The sequence below is a fragment of the Aethalodelphis obliquidens genome, unplaced genomic scaffold, assembly GCF_003676395.1.
Source record: "Aethalodelphis obliquidens isolate GAN/ISIS:26980383/991018 unplaced genomic scaffold, ASM367639v1 scaffold17, whole genome shotgun sequence".
Classification (NCBI taxonomy): Eukaryota; Metazoa; Chordata; class Mammalia; order Artiodactyla; family Delphinidae; genus Aethalodelphis; species Aethalodelphis obliquidens.
Window position 1 is genome coordinate 22,871,381 of NW_020837961.1, and position 16,585 is coordinate 22,887,965.

The 16,585-nt window shown below is 40.2% G+C and overlaps 1 protein-coding gene across 6 annotated transcripts in view; it reads left to right on the plus strand.

The window, feature by feature from the left end:
- The window catches only part of GAB1 (GRB2 associated binding protein 1), a 125,353-nt gene that overhangs the window by 66,579 nt on the left and 42,189 nt on the right, over positions 1-16,585 (plus strand). The window lies entirely within an intron of this gene.

Sequence of the window (16,585 nt, forward strand, 5' to 3'; positions counted from 1 at the left end):
CCCCTGCATCGGCAGGCGGACTCCCAACCACTGCGCCACCAGGGAAGCCCCTGCACTAATTTTTAAAATATAATTATTTGGGAGTGGGGACAGTTCTTCTCTTGAGTAGCTTGTTTTGCTCTAACCGTAATACATGACATGCTGCAAATCAGATATACAAACAGAACAGCTGCCTCTTTGTTGTTTTGTTCCCTTGTTACTCATTTTAATGAATAATTTGAACTGACTCCAAAACATTATATTAGATATATAAGCATGCTTTAAGAATTAAATCATAATGTTAGTGTATTTAAAACTTAGTAGTGATATCATTATCTAAATATAGTAAGTTTTAAGAAAGTCAATTATTTTAGCTGCTTTGCCCTCTATAAATATTGTAATTTGGTAGTGAAACAGACAGCAGATAAAAATTAACCCGAGGAGCCATAATATCCAAGTATAGAGAGCTGGGAAAACTCCACCCACCTTCCTTCTTCCTGACATAGGAGCCTCGATGATTGGAGTAAATCTTCTGGGGGGGGGCGGTCTTTGGTGGAAATTTGCCTTTCCTTGCTTTTCTAGTAGAGATTTTTTTTTTTTTTTTTTTTTTGCGGTACGCGGGCCTCTCACTGTTGTGGCCTCTCCCGTTGGGGAGCACAGACAGGCTCCGGACGCGCAGGCTCAGCGGCCATGGCCCACGGGCCCAGCCGCTCTGCGGCACGTGGGATCCTCCCAGACGGGGACACGAACCCACGTCCCCTGCATTGGCAGGCGACCCTCAACCACTGCGCCACCCGGGAAGCCCTTTTCTAGTAGAGGTCTGAGCAACAAAAGAGAAATTGGGAAAAGCATAACCAGCACAAGAGTTTTCTTCGGTCTTCTTGATACTTCCTGTTGCTGAGGGTTTGTCCAAAGGGAAAAAGATAAATGATCTGAGGAAGATGGATGTCAGCTGTCTCATCCCTCTCACCTTTCACAGCATGCACAGCAGTCTGAGAACAGAAAAAAATCTAAGTCTTGGGTTCCTATATCCTGAGTATTTGCTTGTTAAAGTAAACCTTGAATACTTCATCTCCCCTGATTTAGGCCCCTCTGTTTCCTCCATGGAAAAGCTGGTGAGAGTGTTTTAAGCTGATAACTGCGCTACATGTAAGATGTAGTCATGAATCACTGGAAGTGAACTGTTTTTAGAACCTGCCAGAATTATCATACGAATGCACTTCTACACAGGGTGTTAAAACATGCTAATTAAGGAAACTGTTTATTTTGGTGCCTTTATTCGTCTCTGAATGTTTTTTGTATAGATCTTCTCATTTGAACTTTTTCATACAGTTCTGGGAAACAGAAGTCTTACCGATGCAGGAGTTTTAAATGTTCAAGTACTTACATATGGGAGAACATCTAGTATCACCTCTCTAGAGATCATTTTGTTTAAAATAGTCATGAGTTATTAAGCATTCTGATTGCTCCAGAGGTTAAGAAATAGAACCACTGGATCACTGAAGCCCAGAAACTCCTAAGACCTGTATCTCCCTTCAGGGATGATTTTCTGACATTTTGTTCAGTGAGTGTAGTTTGTCTAACCCTGGCTGGCTGGATGGCTGCCTTGCAAATGTGTGTCACCAGTCACAAGGGGGGAGGGGGGTCACCGGACTGCTTGTTTACGTAAGTCAATAGCAGTGACTGTCATTTTCATATTTAAAGAAATGTACATGTTGATGCAAAACTCGAGTACAAAATGCAGGTTTGGAGGAGAGTCGGTTGTTGCTGCTGATGAGATCATAGATAAAACCCACACCTCTTTCCAGACAGAAAGCTCCCCATGGAGATAAGCCTGCTTTCCAGAGGAGTCCCTCAGCCATGCCTGTCATCACTGTTCAGCGTCTCCGTTTCACTTTACCCGTGCCTTGATTTGAAGTACGGTGAAAATGAATCCATAGCTTTCCAGAGTCATCTTTATGGAAATGATTTTGTTTTAGCCACTCATGTCAAAGACACCTGAAAACCAGAAATTAAAGCGGGCTGACCACATGCACTGAGAAACTAGCAGTTAGTAAATTGTCTTCTTAAATATCCTGAAACCCATATACTACCTAGATGCAATCTACAGATGCCGACTTTTCCTTAAAAGGTAATAATCAAAAGTCCAAAGGTGCGCAAGGGAGTAGTGAACCTACCTAAGTTGATACAAGCGTTTTGTCTTTGGGGCAAAAGCGTTGAACAGGAATTTCATAAGTTAACTTTCTGCTCTTGAGTAGCTGATTTGTAGAAGTCCAGAGTAACCCCTTTGGGCTTTGTGCTTTGTTTTGTTCGGTTCTGTTGTGTTCCGTTTTGGTTTTTCCTGATTTCTGTAGTGCCTGCCTTTCTTATATTTTTCTCTGCTCATAAGGACTCCACTAGGGGGCAAACGACAGAATGGAGAAGAAAGGAAACCTATTCAATGCATTGCATTTGCTATAATTTTATGCCCTGTGTTTGCTGCTCCTTCTGGATACCTTGGGGGAAGGTTTTTCTATTTAGTATCTTTCATTTAGTAGCATCTATATTATGCTTATTTCTATATTTAAAGTGTAAATTTTTTTTTTTTTTTTTTGCGGTATGTGGGCCTCTCACTGTTGTGGCCTTTCCCATTGCGGAGCACAGGCTCCGGACGCGCAGGCTCAGCGGCCATGGCTCACGGGCCCAGCTGCTCCACGGCGTGTGGGATCTTCCCAGACCGGGGCATGAACCTGTGTCCCCTGCATCAGCAGGCAGACTCTCAACCACTGCGCCACCAGGGAAGCCCTAAAGTGTAAATGTTTGTTCAGTCTTACTGGTAATTTTTCAATTTAATTCATTGTCACAGTATACTTCTTTTGCTTTCCTAGCAGGTTTCCATTTCCACCATCAAATCTCAAACCACTTAATTATTATTTATGGACGACTGTAACGGTGATCATTGTAAGGTTCATCTTATTCATGAAGACTTTCGTTCATTCATTCACTCAGTCACACTAGCTGGGTCCCTACTTTTGTCAAGCATTGTGTGTGTTAGGTTTTGAGAATAGAGCAGTAAAGAGAGAGTTCTAGGAGTCTGCGTATAAATAAATGGTTACTTACGGTTGCCCTCTAAGCCATTTGGTGAAAGGACTAAGCTGAGAGGAACCCTAAGGGATTCTTTTTTTTTTTCTTTAAATTCTTTTTTCTTTTATAATTTTTTATTTTTTATACAATTTTTAAAGGTTATACTTCATTTACAGTTATTACAAACTATTGGCTATATTCCCTGTATTATACAATACATCCTTGTAACCTGTCTTACAGCCAATAGTTTGTACCTCCCATTCCCCCCCCCATATTGCGCCCCCCAAGGAATTCTTGATAGCTACAGTGCTGAATAGTTTTTATTTCTGATTATTCTTTTCCAACTGCTCCTAAAGATTAGAAAGCCATATGGGGTTGGCGTGGGGACTTCAGTGCCACGTCTAGGAGGCTAGCTAAAAAGATCTTGTGTTTTTTATTCTTTGTCTTTGCTCCACCAAGAATTAGATCTAGTTACCCAAAACTCATTGACCTCAGCCAGCCTAGGGTTACATAATCTTAATCTTTAAATGAAAATCTCATTACTTTGCCTTTTCATGGTCAATTACTCAACAAAATACAGAGCAGGTACTTTTGTTTTCATTTTTTTTAAAGTTAGTCAAATTTTAACTAGAGATATTTTGTTTCTCCTTAACTTCTCCTCTGTTTTTGGACCAAACTATCCTTTGTTCATAGTAGATAATCTATAACTAGATTGCCTCATCTTTTAATTTTTAAGGTATAAACATTTAAATGGCCGAGAAGTCGAGATGTTTATTCTGAGAATGTCTTCAGGTTACAATGCCTAACATAAGTTGAAGTATCAAAAGATCTTTTTTCCTGGAATAAATTCTTCATCTGTTAGATTTAATAAATTGGTCTATACAGTATGAGATGGCCATTCAATAATGGTCATACAAGGTGATAGCATTTCTTTGGAGAAGATATATGTTTGTTTTCATCATTATTTGCTTAGAGCATCAACTACATACTGTAGCAAATTGGACAAGGCCCAGCAGGACATCATTCGAGTTATAATTAAATATCTTAATTGCTCGAGTGTATCTGGGATGCTGTGCTAAGAAAACCCATGGTAAATAAATGTCTTGTGTGTTTACAATCGTTAAGTGTGTTTTCTTTATCGGGTTTCAGAAAGCATTCAGTGAGGGCTTCACCTTTATTTCCATAATTCTAGCATGATAAGCAAGACCTGGAAAAATTAATCAATACTAGTGAATATTCGTGAAATATTAATGAATTAAAATTTTATACCTGAGAATTTTAAGCTCCTGAAAGTTAGAAGTGTGGCTCAGGAAACCAAAAACACAGTCATCTTTATTTAAACAGTATACTTAGAAAGTATATATGTAAATGAACAAAAATTAGATGAAAATATGGAAAAATATATACTTTTGATGGTGGTAGGATTATATATAATTTCCCCTAATTTTTCATTTGAATTTCTTATTGCTTGTAGTTTATTACAAATAAATTTGTTAAGAAAATGCCCATACGACTGACGTAACTTTATTTTGGAGAGTATTTCACTTGGATGTTGCATAACCTCCAGAAATATAGATTCTACCACAGGACTTTAAGAGGCACAGACATTTGAAGTTTATAACATACTAGTATGGAGCTAAGTCTGTTGCTGTAGGTTTTTCTTTCTCTTATTTTTTTTAATAGCTGCTAAATTTTAAAGATTTAGTAGAATTAAATTCAGGGGATAAAATCTAAACAAATTCTAACCAGAAATTAATATCAAAAAGTAATTTTACATAACTTAAGAGACCAAATAGACATGTTTTTCTGCACTAATAAAATACTCCTTTAACTCTTTCATAGTCTTAGTATACCACTTTCCCCCTCAGCAATCCCAGTTGATACGAGCATTGTGGGTTTTAGTTGGAATTTTCCCGTGTTTGATTCAGAATGATTTCACTTTTCAGGAACTGGACAAGAATTAGAATTGTTGCCTTTGGGAATTCCCTGGTGGTCCAGTGGTTAGGACTCTGAGCTTTCACTGCCAAGGCAATGGGTTCGATCCCTAGTCAGGGAACAAAGATCCCAGAAGCTGCGTGGCGTGGCCAAAAAAAAAAAAAAAGAATTGCTGCCTTCAGCACGCCTACACTCGTGGACCAGTTGGGATGCAGGGACTTTTACACATGTGTACATGTTCCATCTGACTTTCTGTCTCTATCTACTGCAGTAGCACCTACAGTCTTAGGAAGGGGGCAGGGACTGGATTGGAGAGTGGATATAAAGAGTGGAAAAATATAGGCCAGATCTCCCTTTTCAGAATTTTATGACGGTCTGATCCCACCACAAAGAATTGGGGGTTTGTGGTCGTCTGAAGCCCTCTAATTAAATGGGGGAAGAGATACCATCTTTTTCTGCACATCCTCTCCCTTCCAGATCCACCCCACCTTCTCTCTAGTTAAATACTACCAATTATATATTTAAAGTAAAATAGTGAAATGTGAATTTCTGTGCCAAAGTGTGGGATGTCCCAATGACGTCTCTGAAAACCCAAAGCCAATCCCTGTGCTACAAACTCAAGGTTTATATTTAGAAAACAGTGTGGATCCTGTATTTTCAAAATGCCTGTAAACATGTTTGTGGGGCTATTTTTAGCTTTTATAGACTTTAGTGAACTTCCAAGTTGGCAAGTCAGACACAGTCAGTTGTTGTCTGTTACCTCCGATGCCAGCACTTTCTGAATGACTGACTGTCTCACAGGGTTTCTAACATGCTTAAAGCAGATGGGTGTATAAGTTGTGTCCACTGCATCTGGTGTATCTATATATGTACTACTGTACATACTGTCCTTTTTTTTTTTAGCTTTTATGAGCTGTATAACTGCGATAACAGTTTTGTATGGAATTCAAGATGAATTGGGTCCTGCCAAATGGCACTGGCAGAAATAGCTAGTCCTTTTTCTCTTTCCCCCAGCCCTTCTCTCCTAGTCCTCAAGCATTAAATTGTGCATTCACAAATCCTTCCAGTCGCTGTTATTTTCAGTCCATTGTATCTACTTCCTGTGGGTCAAAGGTCAGGAGGCTTGGGTGGTGTAGAGGGAGATGGAAAGTTGACAGGAAAAAGAAAGCTGGGCTCATTTTAGGGCCAACACATCACAGAATGGGCAAGATAGCACCGATTTGTTGAAAACAAAGAGAAGTAAACGATCAACAGTTTTTCTTGTACGATGAGATCATTATCTGGATGTTGCATGAATGAAAAAGTGTTTTCCCCCAAAGAATCACGTCTTCAAAGGGTGACACTCCCCTCTGTGATTGGGTGACACGCCCCTCTGCGATTGGGGGTGGGGAGAACATCATTATCCGCACTTGGGCTAAGTCTTCCACGTTCGCATCAGAGGTCCTCTTGATTTCAGTATCTGTGGAGTAATTTTTGTATCATGTTCAGCTTTGTGCTTAGTTCTCCTCTCTGGGTGAGAACTTCCCTGCATCTTGAACTTCCCTGCATCTTGAACTTAATGTGGTTTTCTGGGGGTTTTTTTTTGCGGTACGCGGGCCTCTCACTGTTGTGGCCTCTCCCGTTGCGGAGCACAGGCTTCGGACTCGCAGACTCAACGGCCATGGCTAACGGGCCCAGCCGCTCTGCGGCATGTGGGATCTTCCCGGACCGGGGCACGAACCCGTGTCCCCTGCATCGGCAGGTTGACTCTCAACCACTGCGCCACCAGGGAAGCCGGAACTTATTGTGTGATCAATGTAGCCATTTGCATCATTGCAGAAAGTTCTCTTGGACAGTACTGCTCTAAAACTGCAATTAGAATTTGTATCTGTGCTGGAAAATCTTGTGACTTTAAGATGTGATATCAATTTCCTACCACTTAAACAACAAAATTTAAGTAACGTTCTCACATCTTCTTCACTTAAACATGTGCATTGACACTATACTTCATAGTACATGGCATTTTGTCTTTATTCTCCCTAACAACATTGCATTCGGCCCTCAGAAACTGGGATGTCATTACACACACACACACACCAATGTTGAATATATGAAGAGAGAATAATTATATATATAAATAAATATACTAACATAAATATGTAGACTTTCCAAAATACTGTAGGCACTGTCTGAAGTTGTAGTTTCTGAATTTTCGCACATTGGCATGGTTTCATATTGATTTGTTTCTTGATTAAGTTAGTTTCCCTTTTTGTTGGCTGAAAGATTTGATAGGATTTATGGCTAAACTCCTAGCAATAAGAAGGCCCACTGTTGGTTTGGCGTGTCATCCATTTACGTGAAGACTAAGTTAGCGAAGGACAGAGACAGCGTTTTCAGGGTCACCAGGAGACATTGATTCGTTCGTTCATTTGTTCAGGTAAGTTATCACACATGCCTTTTAAGGCGCGAAGCCCTTGCCTGCTATGCACTGTGCTAAGCACTTAGATAGAGGAGGAATGGGACAAGATCTTGGGGAGGAAAGCAGCTGTACAGAGGACTGCTTGACAGTCAAGAGGAGAGTACTCAAATAGAAGTTTGCACAGGTGCTCTGAATACCCTGGAGCAGTCAGCTTTACCTGGTGCAGGTGACAGAGAGCCAGAGAAGGTAGAAAGGCAGGTGTTCCAGTTTTCCTTCACACCAGATTGCAGTTACTCCAAATGCAAAAGGTTAGTTCCTTGCCAAGCTCTCTGAATGTTTTGGAAATTTTTCAGACCACGGGGAAGGGGGATCTTAAAAAATGCCATTGAAAAGCATCTTTTACTGATTTTGTCAGACACCTTCATGGAGATATATCTTAATTTATTTACTCAATTTCCTGCTGTCACCAACCTTCCTGGTTTGCTCAGGACTGAGGGGTGTCAGGACGTGGAACTTTGACTTCCAAAACAGGGACAGCCCTGGGAACATGGGATGGTTGGTCACCCTATTGTTGGATATTTAGATCGTTTTCAAATATTTACTCATATAAACAGCACGGTGTTGAGTGTTTTGATGCCTATATATTTAGCTGCAGAATGCATTGTTTCTTTAGGTGAGATTCGTAGAGATGAAATGAATGGTTCAGTGACTTCTGGGCGTGTTTGGAGCTCACAGCCCTGCGTTGTACTTCTGCTGTTTTCAGCTAGATTGCTAAGAGTCTGCCTGGACATTTGTGCCACCTCTGCCTCCACAGGTTCTTAGGGAGATATACAGACGACACGGCCAGGTACATACTTGCTCTGTCGCTAGCTGTGGCACCCATTCTAAATCTCTAGCTGGCCAGATTGCATATGACTCCAGCTACCTTTTGTCTAGGCTGGAGGCTGATTCCAAAAGTTCAGGTGGATTCCCTGACCCCACTTTCCTATGACCACACCCTGATATGAGCTCACTGACCCTTAGTGCATGTGGTGGCAGGAAAAGGGTGAGAACAGATGAAACCCAAGGCAGGTGGTCTTTCTTACCAGTACAGGTTCAGCTATACCATCACCCCAGACCTTCATTCCCAGACACACAGGACATAGCAAGCTTATCTTGGATCCACTGCTAGCCAGGCTCCTGCCTCTCTTCAGACTCATGGTCAGGATAAGGAAGCCTTGAAAAGCCCCAGAGTTAGTGTGGAAATATGATGAGAGATGAACTAGTATTCACAGGTAAAAATATATTCAGCCTGCCCCACAGTGCTGTATTGAGAGTTAATGCCATGAGGTGACCTACCTTCCTGTGGAACTTTAGTAACCGATATGCCTGGTTGGGGTCCAAGGTCTCATATCAAACTGTTCTTTGTAGTAAGAAGTATTAAAGGGTAGTCCTATTTCGAGCATTCTTAACATGTGCCCCAGGGGTCATGTGAACCCCCAAAACTGTGCAATATTATGTATGTGCCTTTTTCTAAGAAAAGGTTCCATTGCTTTTATTAGATTCTCAAAGCGGTCTGTGACCCCAAAAGGTATAAAAACTAGCTTGTGTGTATTAAATACTGGGGAGTTTTCATCATTGCTTTTTTGTTTGTTTGTTCATTTGATGCAGGACTTAACACCAGAGCTTCAAGGTAGGCATCAGTTTAGCAACGATTTCAACAAGTAAATGATATGCACATTTACTTTCAACAAGTAAATGATATGATATGATTATTCATTAATAATTTAAAATTCCCTGAATTTTTTTTCCCAGCTACTGTAGTGGTTGAGTTAAATTTGATTTTTTGCTGTTGCTTTGCTATTGTGAAATTGGTTCAGGTCTAGCTAATTTGTTTTTGTCCGGGCAGCATATGTAAACTCCCATTTAAAAGGTTTGTGGCACAGTTGTGAGCCTATATCTAGGCATTGTTCTGCATTATTTTTGGTGTATTCTTTTGTTTATATTACTAAGCTAAAGTTAGCACAGATAACACTAGGCTAGAAAATGGTGACAATAGTTTGAAAACAGGAAATTTTAGGCTTGTGTGTGTTTGGAACAGATGATCATAATGACAGAGGCAGTGGAGTGGAAACTTCCACCGAGTGTGTTTTTTCCTTATTTTGCTCTATGAGAAAAGATGGTGCTTCCTGGAAAACAACTCAAGTATTTTAAAGTAAACGGTTTTCTTTTGTCCCTGCTTCATGGTTAATTTGTTTTTCTTTATTTTATTTACCCTGGTTGTATTATTATTATGGAAATTTAATATTTTTAATAGGTAAAGTAATTCCCAAAGTGCTTATTTTAGATAGTTAACTATCTAAGTATGTTAACCATTTACTAACATGGTTTTTAAAATAAATTAAAATTGTGAGAATATTATAACCACTGGACTTTGGTGGAAGAAATTTGTTTCTCTATTTTAAGTGTTCCTAACTTTACTTTTTTTTTTCTTTTTAACCCTCTAAATTCCAGTCTTGAAAACAAAGTAGTTTTACTTTGTCTAAGCTATTTCCTGACCAAGACTCTCTCCAGATGTATCCTGGAATTCTATATTTAAAAGAAAGGCTAAATTTATTCACTAATTGCAGAATAAGAAGAAGAGTATGCATTTCCATACAGAAATAAACTTTTCTGTGTGTGTACATCATTCCTAGATTTTAAAATATTAATTAATAGACTTTGTTTTTCAGAGCATTTTTAACTATAAGCTTTTAAATCATGTAATATTTTAAAAATTATAACAGGAGTAAATGGAAGCTCCTTGAAAAAAATCAGACTGCACAAAATCATATCAAATAAAAACATGAAACTGGTCTGACCCTCCCATCCCTATTCCTGGAATGACCACATTTAACACTTCCAGTGTGTCTCCTTCCAGACCTGCTCTCTAAACATAGTTTACATGTACAAGCACACAATCATTTCAGACTAAATGAAATCATAAAGTTCTGTAACTCACTTTTTAAAAAAATTTAACAATTATCTTGTGGGCATTTTTCATATATAAGTGAGATCTAGCTCACTTTTTAAAATGTTTTGCATCAACTTACTATTGTATAGATAGCTCGTAATTTATTTAAATTTAACCATTACCCTGCTGATGAAGTTTAGATTAAAACCTATCTTATTAAAAACAGCATTTTCATTTTGTGAAACCCATGTCTTCATGGGTTAACATTTTACAGATTTCTGAGATTCTACGTAAATTTTGAATTCACAGTCACGACCTTCTTTCCTTAAGTATCAGTCATGAAATACCTTTTAAGAGATTTCAGAATAAGAAAGTTGCACTCTCCTTTTCCCCCCAGTTTCCTAGGATAATATAGGGTTAGTAAAATTAGTGGAATGCTTCATGATAGAAAGGCTCAAGAATATAGCAAGTGCTGTTCTTCAGTTTATCGGGTCAAGGTAAACTCGAGGATTCAGCAACTAGAGAGACCTGAATGCAGTCATCAGAGGTCACAGAATGGGCTTGTTAATGGGCTACTTGGGACCTGTGTGCTGAGAGTTCAGAGAAGCCTTAACTCAGAGAAAGTTGAGGGAAGCTGCAAAGAAGAGGTTATTGAGCTGACTCTTGAAGACTGAGTAGGATCATTGGGTGAGAGAGAGAGGATGCATTAGACTCAAAACAAAACAACAAAATGCGCGCGTTGGCTGGAAAGGCCAGGCAGGTAAGTATGGTTTTGAAGAACCTTGTATGGCAACCTGTAAAGGCAGTTTGGGCTACCCTAATAACAACTATGGACTTCTTTTTTTCTTTCCCTGAGGTCTTTTCATTTAAGTTCACTGACTCTCCGCAATCATTGTGATGAACAGAAAACTTTAAAAGCATCCTGTCGAGGCTTTGAGGGCTTCACAGTGGGTGAAGCGCTGGGGCAGATATAAAAAAACATTTAAGGAATGATCTCGGCTTTCAAAGAACTCAGGAAAATAATTCACAAGCATTTGGAACATTTGGAGATGTACACAGTAAAATAACAGGTGGTTCCAAACTGTCTATAGCCATGCAGAAGACTTTCCAGGGCAGTATCTGATGGATGGCCAAGACTCCAGAGGGAAGGTGTGGCGAGGAAAAGGGAAAGTTTGGACAGAACCTTGGAGAATAGATTAGGTTTCCAACAGTAGAAAGGAGTTCAGACATACTCGCCAATAGGATAAATATTGTCAACAAAGACGAGAAGGGAGAAGATAAACTAGCTTGGCAAGAGCAGAAGCCTTGAGAAGATAAGGAATTAGATAGATGAAAGCTTTAAAGGACCTCTATGTTTGTTTCTTTAATTCTATTTTAAGAAGCAACCTAATTCTGTCTATTGATTGGACCAGTGGTTCTCAAGTCTTGGTGGCACAGAGAAATCACCTGGTGAGCATTTAAAACTACCTATGCTGGTGCCAGGGCTGATGCCCCACGCTCCAGTTTAGTTGGCCTGAGGTGAGGCCCCCAGGCATCAATCTTTTTTTTTTTTTTTAAGTAAATTTCTCTAGGTATTTCTTACCTAGAGTTAGAGTTGAGAATCACTGGACCACCCTGACCTCTTCTCTTTGCCCGTCCATTTATTGGCTATTTCTTCAATAATTAGCTCTTCCAGTTAGAAGTACAGGGAAGCGATTAGGGAGTCTTGGAAAGCATTGTACCAAGCCCGTGTCACATCAGTTATAGCAGAGAAAGCTCAGGAAACAAGTGTGTGCAGCATTCGCAATGTTTTTCTTTAAAACTGAGCCCGTTTGCCATTTAGGCAAATTAGACATATTTTGTAAGTTTGTTAGTAATATGATTACAGGTCGTGGTTTGGGGCTAATCCGTATTGAAATTTTTTTCTTCCCACGAGGTAATGGGACTCCCTCTGTACTTTCTTGCCAGTGTGTACATACCCATACTCTGTAGGTATGTGATAAACCTGTATTAGAACCTTGCTTCCACATGACAAGTCTGTCTTCAGTATGATGTATGCAGCTGGCTTAAATACAGAAATTATTTAAAAGAACAGTTTTCCTTTAAAATGGAGTATAAAAATTCCTCTCATATCTGTAGAGTTTTTAAAACAAACGAATTGATGGTTTATGCACCTCTGCCTTGCCTGACAAATTCTTGTCAGCCAAATTGCAAATGGGCTGGGCAGATGGCAGTCATGTCAATATCCCCAGAATGCATAGAAAGTGTGAGAACTTCCATATTTTTAGCCATGGTTCCTTTGATTGGCATATTCAGCAGATGCTGACTGAGCACCTCCTTGGGACTAGGAGAAGAAAGATGAAAGGTGAAAAGACATGGCTCCAGCCCTCAAGAGGCTCACTTGTAGGGATGTCAAACACGGTAACTGGGAACGAGGGGGAAATGGAGAGCTTGGAGGGGGCCGCTTAGGGATGGTGCCCTGAGATCTGAGCTAAATCCAGGGGGTGGATTATGTGCCAAGGGGCAGCCTGTATCAGGGCCAGAGGCAGGACAGAAGCAGAGTGTTAGGGGACCTGCAAGCATTTCCGATGTGGTTGGAAGGCAGAGAGGCAAGAAGTGAGGCTGGAGAGATAGGGAGAGGCTGGAAGAGCCCCGTGTGCCCTGCCAGAGAGTTTGGCAGGGCAAACTCTGCAGGCGGTAGGCAGTCACCAAACATAGGGAATGGGTAGATGGCAATGCAAATACTCCATTGGATATTGGATACTTAGTTTGGCAGTCTGATCTAAATGTATTTCCATTGGGATCCATGGACTCTCCGTGCTGTTCTCTTTTGATGTTAATACAGTAGCCAAAGTTAATCTTGAAACCCTGAGCTGGAACACCTGTATCAGAGTATGGTGCTTTTAAAGCTGCTTCAAAATGCAGACCTGCTGGTGAAATCTTCTTACTGCATCATTGATTCAACTTCAGGTTGAAGTGACTATTGCATTGTAGGAAATGACAACAAAATAAATGTTTGCATAGTTCTTCTCAAGCACACCTGCTCATTTGCCAGTAGATAAAACGTTTTTTCACATGCATTTTGTTTAAAATTGCTTGGAGTGTTTTTGAGGGTTTCTAGAAAACGTGTCCTTTTTGTCTGTTACTGCTCTGTAGGATTGGTGAGGCAATGTACAGCTTTCTCTGGGGCTACCAAGGCAGCAAGGATAAAAATAGGGCAAACTTTAAGAATCCCAGATATTTTCAGATAACAAAGACTGATTTATGTGGACCCGTTTTGTGCTCAGACAAAACATAGAGAAGCTTTTGTGCTGTGATTAGCAAGGGTGCTGATGTCAGTTCTCTTGTCGAGCATCAAGCTTTATTCTGTGGCTAAATTGTGCTTTGTACCCTAATCCAGAGAACCTTTGTATCTGCCTTATTAAAGTGTGTAGTTTATGTAATTGCTTTTGTTTTCCAGTTTAATCTGTGCCAGATTCAATGAGAGTGACTCATTTTGTGACTGAGACAAACATTCACATTTGGACCACATTAAAAATAAATAAATAAGTGGCAGGTGCTGCTTGGCTAAATTCTGTGTTTTCATGCTGTAATTTCCTGCTGCAAGGGTTCATCTCTTAGATAATGTCTTCTCGGCCTCTGTAATCGCTAGCCCAATCTGTCTAGTGCCCCGCAGTTCACTGCTGTTCATTTCTTGGCTAGGTATTTTAGTTTCCAAGGGCCTATTACATTTTCACAGTATCATTTCAAGAGGGAAGCAAAGAAATGTTTGGGGGAGCCACAGTCAACTGGATGACAAAGAGTGACACATGAGCTGTAGCAAAGGGACATATTTCATTCTATTCTCTTTTTTGTCATTTTCCCAAGGTGTTCTGTGTGTGTGTTTTGGTAAAGCTCAGTTATGTTTATTTTATGATGTAAATGTTCAGTATTTTTCTCAAGTGGAAGAGGTTTTGAAAGCACACGCCTTTCTATTCAGGGTGGCCAATATATCTAATCTAATAGTCTCAAAAATTTTACAACTTCATAGTCTTAGGGGAATTCTATTTATTGTACAGATATTTCTAGGTATTCGGCCCTTGCTCTGCATTGAGTATGTAACGGCAAATCAAGCAGACATGGTCACTGTCTTCTTGGACTTTATGGTCTGCTTGGGGAGTTAGATACTAAATAAATAAATACAAAGAAAAACTGGATTGCAAATTACAAAAATCACTACATAGGTATGTGATGGGGTCCCTAACATTATGCCCTGCTCTACAACCGGTGGTGGTTGAGTTGAGGTTGGTCAGGGAAGGGAAGGCCTAAAGGTCAAAGTCTGCCTGGCAAAGAGAGGAAAGAACATCCCGGACTTAGGAAACAGCATGTGCAAGGCCCCTGAGGCAGGAGACAGTTTGGCATCCTGTAAACCAGCGGTCCCCAACCTTTTCGGCACCAGGGACCGGTTTCGTGAAAGACAGTTTTCCCACGGAGTGGGTGGGGTGGAGGGGAGATAGGGTTTGTTCTGGTGGTGATGTGAGAGATGGGGAGCAGCAGATGAAGCTTCACTCGCTGCCCGCCGCTCACCTCCTGCTATGCGGCCTGATTCCTAACAGGCCATGGGCCAATACCGGTCCGTGGACCAGGGGTTGGGGACCCCTGCTATAAACCATATGATTAGAAGGGAGAAGTGACAATTGGTGAAAACTTAAGAGAAAAAAAAAAGACGGTATTTAAATGGTTAGAGATGAACTATATACAAGCACAGCAGTATGGCACTATTTAGTATAGGGACAGATAACCCTCCGAACAGTCCTGCAGCCCGAGAGCTTCTCTGAAGTGCAGTATAGAAATTGATGCCTGTAATACTTAGTCTGAGTCATTGGGGACTGGATGAATTATGTTCAATGAATTATGTAGTAAGGCATTTTAGAAGGATTTCCATGAAAGACATTAAAGTTTTAAAAAGTCAGTTATGTATTTAAAGACAGAACCTTCACTATCTGGAGAAATCACTTTTACAAAAAGATGTGATTCCTTGATGGCCCTGGATAAGTGACATAATACTCTGTTTTCCTTTCTCTTTACTTCTCTATTCCTTTTTTAAGCTTACTGTTTGATAGGGAGGTATCTGTGAAGGCGTCCTTTTACTAAGAGATGATATTTATTTATTTTGAAATAAGTAGATGTCATATATTAACTAAATGGATTTTTTTTTTTTTTTTTTGCGGTATGTGGGCCTCTCACTGTTGTGGCCTCTGCCGCTGCGGAGCACAGGCTCCGGACGCGCAGGCTCATTGGCCATGGCTTATGGGCCCAGCCGCTCCACGGCACGTGGGATCTTCCCAGACCGGGACACGAACCCGTGACCCCTGCATCGGCAGGTGGACTCTCAACCACTGCGCCACCAGGGAAGCCCATTAATCATTTTTTAAGTGTACAGTTCAGTAGCATTAAGTACTTTCACATTGTTGTGCAACCATCATGGGCATTTATCTCCAGAACTTTTTCATCTTCTCAAACTGAAACTCTACCCACACTAACTCCCCATCCCCCTTCCCCCTAACGCCAGGCAACAACCATTTTGCTTTCTCTCTCTGTGAATTTGATTACCGTAGGTACCTCATATAAATAGAATCCTACAATTTTTGTCCCTTTGGCTTATTTCATTTACCATAACATCTCAGGTTTATACAGATTGTAGCATGTGTCAGAATTTTCTTTTAAGGCTGAATAATACTTCATTGTATATATTTCATTTATCTCTTCATTCATCAATGCACACTTGGGTTGCGTCCACCTTTTGACCGTTGTGAATAATGCTGCAATGAACATGGGTGTACAGATATGTCTCTGAGAGACCCTGCTTTTCATACTTTTGAGTTAGATACCCACACTGGAATTTTTTGAAGGACCGCCATCCCATTTTCCACAGTAGTTACACCATTTTACATTCGTACCAGCACTGCACAAAGGTTCCAGTTTCTTCATATCCTGGCTCACACTTGTTATTTTCTGCCTTTTTGATAATAGCCATTCTAATGTGTATGAAGTGGTATCTCATGGTGTATTTCTCCACTGATAGTCATGTTGAACATCTTTTCTTGTGCTTATTGGTCATTTGTATATCTTTCTTGGGGAGTCAAATTCTTCAAGTCCTTTGCCCATTTTTTAATTGGGTTGTATATTTTCATTGTCACTGAGTCGTAGGAGTTCTATATGTATTCTAGACATTAATTTCTTATCAGATATATGATTTGCAAATATTTCCTCCCATTCTGTGAGGTGCCTTTTCACTCTTTGATCATGTTCTTCAAAAA